An 8,988-nucleotide genomic window follows, 5' to 3' on the forward strand; every position below is an offset into this window, starting at 1 on the left:
TATAAAGACAACAGGAGGGGGTCTAGCCACCCCACCTTCTTCATTCGGGTCTTTTTTGAAGGTAACTTCATAAATTCTTTTCCCATTCCAGACTCCGAAAGTTGTCTTCCCTAGAGTCTTCAGCATAACTTTATCACAAAAACGGTATAAGAAACTTTCTACCTCTTGATCAGAGATAAAAGGACTGTACATTTTGATTGTCAATAATTTTGTCCAATATTGAAATAACGGTACAAACTTCAAACCAAGGAAAACTTCCTTCCCCCTATTTTGCTCATAGAGGGCATAAGTTTTCTCACATAGATAACCAGAATTCAGAGAGATATCATATATCCCTCTCACATAAAAGGTTTAAATACAATAGAAGTCCTCCTTTTTTAACTGGAAGATAGGACACAGAATTTCCCGGTAAATAAAGGCTAACTCTTTACCTTGTCTGTGTTTTCCGGAGATACGAAAACCCGAATGGTGTCCTTAAGGGTGTAGTCTTCAGAAAAGAAATCAGGGCGAGAGTCATCCCTTTGTACGGCATACATATTAGGACATCGTCAGACATCATCCACAACTCCATCCTCCGTCAGGCAAAACTCTCTCCTACCTCAGACTTTAGACAAAACTCCGTCCTCCCTCATCCAAAACTCCATCAGACCTCAGACAAAACTTCGTCCTCCCTCATCCAAAACTCCGTCCTCCCTCAGACATCAGCCAAAATTCCATCAGACCTCAGACATCAGCCAAAATTCCATCAGACCTCAGACATCAGCCAAAACTCAGTCGTCCCTCATCCAAAACTCCGTCGTCCCTCAGCCAAAACTCCGTCGTCCCTCAGCCAAAACTCCGTCGTCCCTCAGCCAAAACTCCGTCAGACATCAGCCAAAACTCCGTCAGACATCAGCCAAAACTCTGTCAGACATCAGCAAAACCTCCGTCCTCCTTCAGACATCAGCCAAAACTCTGTCCTCCTTCAGACATCAGCCAAAACTCCGTCAGACATCAGCAAAACCTCCGTCCTCCTTCAGACATCAGCCAAAACTCCGTCCTCCCTAACTTAAAATATGCCCTACTACACACACTCTTCACCTGACAGAGCTGCTAGCTGCTGGAGAGGCAAAGGACCTGTGATGATGTCATGATCATGTGATGAGTCATGTGTGTGGGAGGGGTCAGATGTGCACAGCAGCTGGTAGAGTGTACAGAACTGTAGCCATCAATTAGAGCTCTGTACTAGAGATGTGTGTGTAACCTGCATGTAGCAGATCTGTATGTGTACCCTGCATGTAGCAGAGCTGTATACTATGTAGCAGAGCTGTATGTGTAACCTGCATGTAGCAGAGCGGTGTACTGTGTAGCAGAGCTGTATGTAGCAGAGCTGTGCACTGTGTAGCAGAGCTGTATGTGTAACCTGCATGTAGTAGAGCTGTGTACTGTGTAGCAGAGCTGTATGTGTAACCTGCATGTAGCAGAGCTGTGTACTGTGTAGCAGAGCTGTATGTGTAACCTGCATGTAGCAGAGCTGTGTACTGTGTAGCAGAGCTGTATGTGTAACCTGCATGTTACAGAGCTGTGTACTGTGTAGCAGAGCTGTATGTGTAACCTGCATGTAGCAGAGCTGTGTACTGTGTAGCAGAGCTGTATGTATAACCTGCATGTAGCAGTGCTGTGTACTGTGTAGCAGAGCTGTATGTTTAACCTGCATGTAGCAGAGCTGTATGTGTAACCTGAATGTAGCAGTGCTGTGTACTGTGTAGCAGAACTGTATGTGTAACCTGCATGTAGCAGAGCTGTATGTGTAACCTGCATGTAGAAGAGCTGTATGTGTAACCTGCATGTAGCAGTGCTGTGTACTGTGTAGCAGATCTGTATGTGTACCCTGCATGTAGCAGAGCTGTGTACTGTGTAGCAGAGCTGTATACTAAGTAGCAGAGCTGTATGTGTAACTTGCATGTAGCAGAGCTGTGTACTGTGTAGTAGAGCTGTATGCGTACCCTGCATGTAGCAGTGCTGTGTACTGTGTAGCAGAACTGTATGTGTAACCTGCATGTTACAGTGCTGTGTACTGTGTTGCAGAGCTGTATGTGTAACCTGCATGTAGCAGAGCTGTGTACTGTGTAGCAGAGCTGTATGTATAACCTGCATGTAGCAGTGCTGTGTACTGTGTAGCAGAGCTGTATGTTTAACCTGCATGTAGCAGAGCAGTATGTGTAACCTGAATGTAGCAGTGCTGTGTACTGTGTAGCAGAACTGTATGTGTAACCTGCATGTAGCAGAGCTGTATGTGTAACCTGCATGTAGCAGAGCTGTGTACTGTGTAGCAGAGCTGTATGTGTAACCTGCATGTAGCAGAGCTGTATGTGTAGCCTGCATGTAGCAGAGATGTGTACTGTGTAGCAGAGCTGTATGTGTAACCTGCATGTAGCAGTGCTGTGTACTGTGTAGCAGATCTGTATGTGTACCCTGCATGTAGCAGAGCTGTGTACTGTGTAGCAGAGCTGTATACTAAGTAGCAGAGCTGTATGTGTAACTTGCATGTAGCAGAGCTGTGTACTGTGTAGTAGAGCTGTATGCGTACCCTGCATGTAGCAGTGCTGTGTACTGTGTAGCAGAACTGTATGTGTAACCTGCATGTAGCAGAGCTGTATGTGTAACCTGCATGTAGCAGAGCTGTGTACTGTGTAGCAGAGCTGTATGTGTAACCTGCATGTAGCAGAGATGTGTACTGTGTAGCCTGCATGTAGCAGTGCTGTGTACTGTGTAGCAGATCTGTATGTGTACCCTGCATGTAGCAGAGCTGTGTACTGTGTAGCAGAGCTGTATACTAAGTAGCAGAGCTGTGTACTGTGTAGTAGAGCTGTATGCGTACCCTGCATGTAGCAGAGCTTTGTACTGTGTAGCAGAGCTGTATGTGTAACCTGCATGTAGCAGAGCTGTATGTGTAACCTGCATGTAGCAGAGCTGTATGTGTAACCTGCATGTAGCAGAGCTGTGTACTGTGTAGCAGAGCTGTATGTGTAACCTGCATGTAGCAGGCCTGTATACTGTGTAGCAGAGCTGTATGTGTAACCTGCATGTAGCAGAGCTGTATGTGTAACCTGCATGTAGCAGAGCTGTGTACTGTGTAGCAGAGCTGTATGTGTAACCTGCATGTAGCAGGCCTGTATACTGTGTAGCAGAGCTGTATGTGTAACCTGCATGTAGCAGAGCTGTGTACTGTGTATATAGAGCAGTGTGTCTAACCGCATGTAGCAGGGCTGTGTACTGTGTTACAGAGATGTGTGTGTAACCTGGGAACTATAAAAAAGTGTAAAAAAAAAAAAAACATAAAAATTCAGATCACCCCCCTTTTCCCAAAATGAAAATAAAAGAACTAAAAAAATACACATCATGGGTTTCGCAATGTGTAAGGGCTCTTTCACACTTGCGTTCTTTTCTTCCGGCATAGAGTTCCGTCGTCGGGGCTCTATGCCGGAAGAATTCTGATCAGTTTTATCCTAATGCATTCTGAATGGAGAGAAATCCGTTCAGGATGCATCAGGATGTCTTCAGTTCCGGACCGGAACGTTTTTTGGCCGGAGAAAATACCGCAGCATGCTGCGCTTTTTGCTCCGGCCAAAAATCCTGAACACTTGCCGCAAGGCCGGATCCGGAATTAATGCCCATTGAAAGTCATTAATCCGGATCCGGCCTTAAGCTAAACGTCGTTTTGGCGCATTGCCGGATCCGACGTTTAGCTTTTTCTGAATGGTTACCATGGCTGCCAAGACGCTAAAGTCCTGTTTGCCATGGTAAAGTGTAGTGGGGAGCGGGGGAGCAGTATACTTGCCGTCCGTGCGGCTCCCAGGGCGCTCCAGAGTGACGTCAGGGCGCCCCACGCGCATGGATGACGTGATCACATGGATCACGTCATCCATGCGCATGGGGCGCTCTGACGTCATTCTGGAGAGCCCCGGGAGCCGCACGGACTGTAAGTATACTGCTCCCCCACTCCCCACTACTACTATGGCAACCAGGAGTTTAATAGCGTCCTGGCTGCCATAGTAACACTGAACGCATTTTGAAGATGTATCCGTCTTCAAATGCTTTCAGTTCACTTGCGTTTTTCCGGATCCGGCGTGTAATTCCGGCAAATGGAGTATACGCCGGATCCGGACAATGCAAGTGTGAAAGAGCCCTAAAAATACTCATTGTATAAAAATATATTCCCCATAAGGCAAACAGCAAAACAGAAAAAAAAAAGAGTCCAAATGTCCGATTCGCTGTTTTTGGTCGCTTCACTTGCTACAAAAATTAAAATAAAAAGTGATCAAAAAGTCTTAAACACCCCAGAATGGTATCAGTGAAAAGTTCAGATTGCCCCGCAAAGAATTTGCTCCCACCCAGCTCCGTACACATAATTACAAAAAAGTTATAGGGCTCAAAATATGGCGACAAAAAAATAAATCCGATTTTTATTTTATTTTTTTATCACTATTAAAACGCAAGAAAAACTATACATATAAGGTATCGCCGGATTCGATCTGACCTGTAGAATAAAAGCAACCAGTCAGTTTTATCGCACATCGAATGTCGTAAATAAAAATCCCGTAAAACTGTGGTGGAATTGCTTTTTTTTTTTCAACAGGAAGAATGGGCAGTTTTACCATCTGAGAAAATAAAGAGCCTCATCCACAACTACCACAAAAGACTTCAAGCTGTGATTGATGTTAAAGGGGGCATATTCTCTGCACAATGGTTAAAGGGGTATTCTCATCTTAATGATCACTGTTAAATCTGTTAATGATTTGACAGTGATCATTTTTCTAAATACATTTTATTACCCAATTCCCACCCTTTTTTAGAAAATAAGTCACCTCTTACCTGATGTTGTCTTTGGTCTCCCCTGGTTACGGCCACCTCTCCTGTCGAATCCCGCCGGGCCGCGCTTGCGCAGAAGACTGAAGATTCTCTCCCGGCCGGGCCGCGCATGCCGCCGCGCATGCGCCATGATGACTTCTTCCTGGCCAGTATAGTACAGAGCCGCGAACGCGCATGCCGACTCTGTAATATACAGGCCAGAAATAAGTCACCATGGCACATGCGCGGCGGCGTGCGCGTTCAGGACATTGCGCGGCCTGGCCGGGAGAAAATCTTCAGTCTTCTGCGCAAGCACGGCCTGGCCGGGAGAAGAATCCAGGAAGTGAACGTCGCGCTCAAGGAAGGTAAGTATGAAAAGGGAAGATGAGAATACCCCTTTAAGAAATCATAAGTTTACATACCCTTGCAGAATTTATCAGCACAACTGTAAGTAGCTGTGTGATATAAATCTGTGGAATATGGGAAGCATAAGAGGATGTGCACCATAAATCCCATCTTTGTAAGGCCTCTTGCACATGGCCGCTGTGTGCCTGTGGTTGTATTGTGGACCACATACGGCAGTTCCGCAATACACAGGGCACCAGCCGTGTGCATCCCGCATCCGTGATGTCGACCCATTCACTTGAACGGAACGGAAACACGGATCGGATCCCCATAGAACCTCTACAGAGTGCTTCCGTGGTGTTTCTGGCCGTGCCTCCGCACAGCAAAAAAGTAGAACATGCTCACGGACCCATTCAAGTTGAATAGGTCTGGATCTGTCCTGGCCGCTGCACGCACGTTGCCCGTGCATTGGGGACTGCAAATTGCTGTCCCCAATGCACGGAATGGACCAACAACGTTTATGTGCAAGAGGCCTAACACTTGTGATCTAGTTTTGTGTTTAGCGGCATATATGCATTCATGTTGCATGTATTTATTAATTAGGGCTACCAATTCTGAGTAACTGAGTAACTGATTTCCAGAATCTGATTTTTTTTTTTGTCGCCATATTTTGACCCCTCTATAACTTTTTTTGTAATTATGTGTACGGAGCTGGGTGGGGCTCATTTTTTGCAGGGCAATCTGAACTTTTCACTGATACCATTCTCGGGTGTTTAAGACTTTTTAATCACTTTTTATAAAAAAAAATTGTAGCAAATGAAGCGACCAAAAACTGTGAATTGGACATTTGGACTCTCTTTTTTTCTGTTTTGCTGTTTGCCGTATGGGGAATATATTTTTATACAATGGGTGTTTTTACACATTGCGACACCCATGATGTGTATTTTTTCAGTTCTTTTATTTTCATTTTGGGAAAAGGGGGATGATCTGATTTTTAATTTTTTTTTACACTTTTTTATAGTTCCCAGGTTACACACACATCTCTGTAACACAGTACACAGCTCTGCTACATGCAGGTTACACAGTACACATCTCTGCTACACAGTACACAGCACTGCTACCTGCAGGTAACACATACATCTCTGTAACACAGTACACATCTCTGCTACACAGTACACAGCACTGCTACCTGCAGGTAACACATACAGCTCTGCTACACAGTACACAGCACTGCTACATGCAGGTTACACATACAGCTCTTCTACATGCAGGTTACACATACAGCTCTGCTACATGCAGGTTACACATACAGCTCTGCTACATGCAGGGTACACACACATCTCTAGTACAGAGCTCTATTTGATGGCTACAGTTCTGTACACTACCAGCTGCTGTGCACATCTGACCCCTCCCACACACATGACTCATCACATGGTCATGACATCATCACAGGTCCTTTGCCTCTGCAGCAGCTAGCAGCTCCGTCAGGTGAAGAGTGTGTGTAGTAGGGCATATTTTGAGTTAGGGAGGACAGAGTTTTGGCTGATGTCTGACGGAGTTTTGTCTGACGGAGTTTTGGCTGAGGGACAACAGAGTTTTGGCTGAGGGACAACAGAGTTTTGGCTGAGGGACAACAGAGTTTTGGCTGAGGGACGACAGAGTTTTGGCTGAGGGACGACTGAGTTTTGGCTGATGTCTGAGGTCTGATGGAGTTTTGGCTGATGTCTGAGGGAGGACGGAGTTTTGTCTGAGGTCTGATGGAGTTTTGGATGAGGGAGGACATAGTTTTGTCTAAAGTCTGAGGTAGGAGGGAGTTTTGCCTGACGGAGGATGGAGTTGTGGATGATGTCTGACGATGTCCTAATATGTATGCCGTACCTTTGGTATCTCCTTCTTCCATCCGCAAACGCCATCTTCAAAATTCAAAGAAATCAGCTCGGAAAGAGCTTTGATCGCCTTCGTCCCACCAGCAAGATCTGTAGTCCTGGAAACAAATCCTCCACGAATCCTGATGTCCAAAGAAAGTAATCTGCCAATTCCTCCTACTTAGGCTGAGAGCAGGGATCCAAGGCAACCCACTTGCCCCTTGACTTCAACCAAACAAGATCAAAGCCAAAAGGCCGAGAAGCGATAACCCGCTAGCTTATCGACAATGCAGAGCACTTCTCAAGGCAACAGCCTACAGGCCCGAGCCCCAGACACAGTCCGGGAGGCTTCTTTCTCTCACAAACCAGGGAAAACGTGCGTGCGTCCTACGCTCAGAAATCACCAGCATGCTCCTCTTCGTGTTTGCCATCTGCATACCTCCGCCCACCCACCACTTTTGGTCACGCCTTTTCTTCGCACAAAATTCCTGGTGCCAAAGCACGCCAAGAAGAAAAACTGATAAGAGGAGTGAATGGAGGAGTAGTGAGAAAAAAAAAAGGGGGATGCATTGTTAATTGTGATGTCAGGGCCCCATTGTTGAGTGTTCCATCAGGGCCCTTGTGATGTCATCCAGTGACCCCACCTTACTTGACCTCTGACCTGACAAGCCTCCTGTGACACGTGCAGTGTTTCGTCCAATGTCCAGACAAGGTAGGTACAGCTGCTGCTGATACATAGGAAGTGCTGGACTACCTTTTAGCCTCCAAGTAATCCAGTTCAAAAGATCCACAAGAGGGAGACACAGGCAAACTTTACTAATTTAATAAAGCACTGGAAAAGGAAAATGGTTACATCCAGCCAACTTGCTACAAAAGGGTCAATTGCCAGGAACAACTCAGCAGCCCTCCCAGGTGTGCACAACAGGCCCAAATCAAACCCAAGGTAAGGTGTGTGGAGGTCAAAACACTTCATTCAGGTGATAAGCCAATTAACTAACCCATCAGTCTTAATTGGATTTGGGGTGTGAGGAGACTGGCTGGCTGGGTTGCTTGGTGCTGGAACAAACCAACAGCTGATGCAATTAGGAGATTGACAGACTAGATGCAGGTATGCAGAAAGCAGCACAGCAGTGAATGACTGGGCAGAGACGAGAAGCTGAAGTGCCGACTCCGGAGGCAGGACACACGCAACTTTCCACTTGCAATCAATCTATTTCATTCTGTTTTTTCTTACTGGATTAGAAGGGGTGCACCGGTCCTGGAGGTACTGCAATACCAGGTCAATGCAAGGAGTGGACAGAGCAAGCTCTTTTTCCATCTCCCTGGTCGAAAAATCCATTTAATATATGGTCCCCAGATATTAAACTGATAAGAACAGATTTTTTTGTTGATAACCCCAAAGGGGTATATTTATTAAAATTCTATATTTACATAAATAGACTTATAATCAATCATAAAATTCAAATTGCACACACATAAAATACAAATTTAAAATAGCATTAAATGACTGACCCCCATTCTCTTAAAAAACACTTATTACACATAAAAGGAGCATGTTTTCTGTCTATTAAATATTATTTGTACATCTCGTCTAAAACCATTTTTAAAAAAATTTCTTCTGAAATAACATCATATTTAAAACATAAGATGTTCCTGGCCATCCACAGAGCTGCCTTAACACAATTAGTGATCTTCCATGCCATAGTCCTCTTAGTCCTTGATGGGCATTCCAGGTCACCATAAAACACACCGTCCATAGTTCAAACCGATAGTCCAGTGATTTTCTTTATTAGAGGGAACATTTTCAACCAGATTTTTTTCGCAAAGAAACAATACCAGAGTAAATGAAACACATCCTCTTCGTCTCTACATCCTCCTCTGGGACATTCGGCGGTGCCCAATAATCCTCTTCGGTGCTGGAATGCCCAGCATGGAAGAAACTCGTGTG

General features: G+C 45.2%; 1 pseudogene; it reads right to left on the reverse strand.

The window, feature by feature from the left end:
- Positions 1 to 8,282: 8,282 nt before the first annotated feature.
- Positions 8,283 to 8,454, reverse strand: LOC121006501 (annotated as a pseudogene).
- Positions 8,455 to 8,988: the final 534 nt, after the last annotated feature.

Source organism: Bufo bufo, chromosome 6 (genome assembly GCF_905171765.1).
Source record: "Bufo bufo chromosome 6, aBufBuf1.1, whole genome shotgun sequence".
Classification (NCBI taxonomy): domain Eukaryota; kingdom Metazoa; phylum Chordata; class Amphibia; order Anura; family Bufonidae; genus Bufo; species Bufo bufo.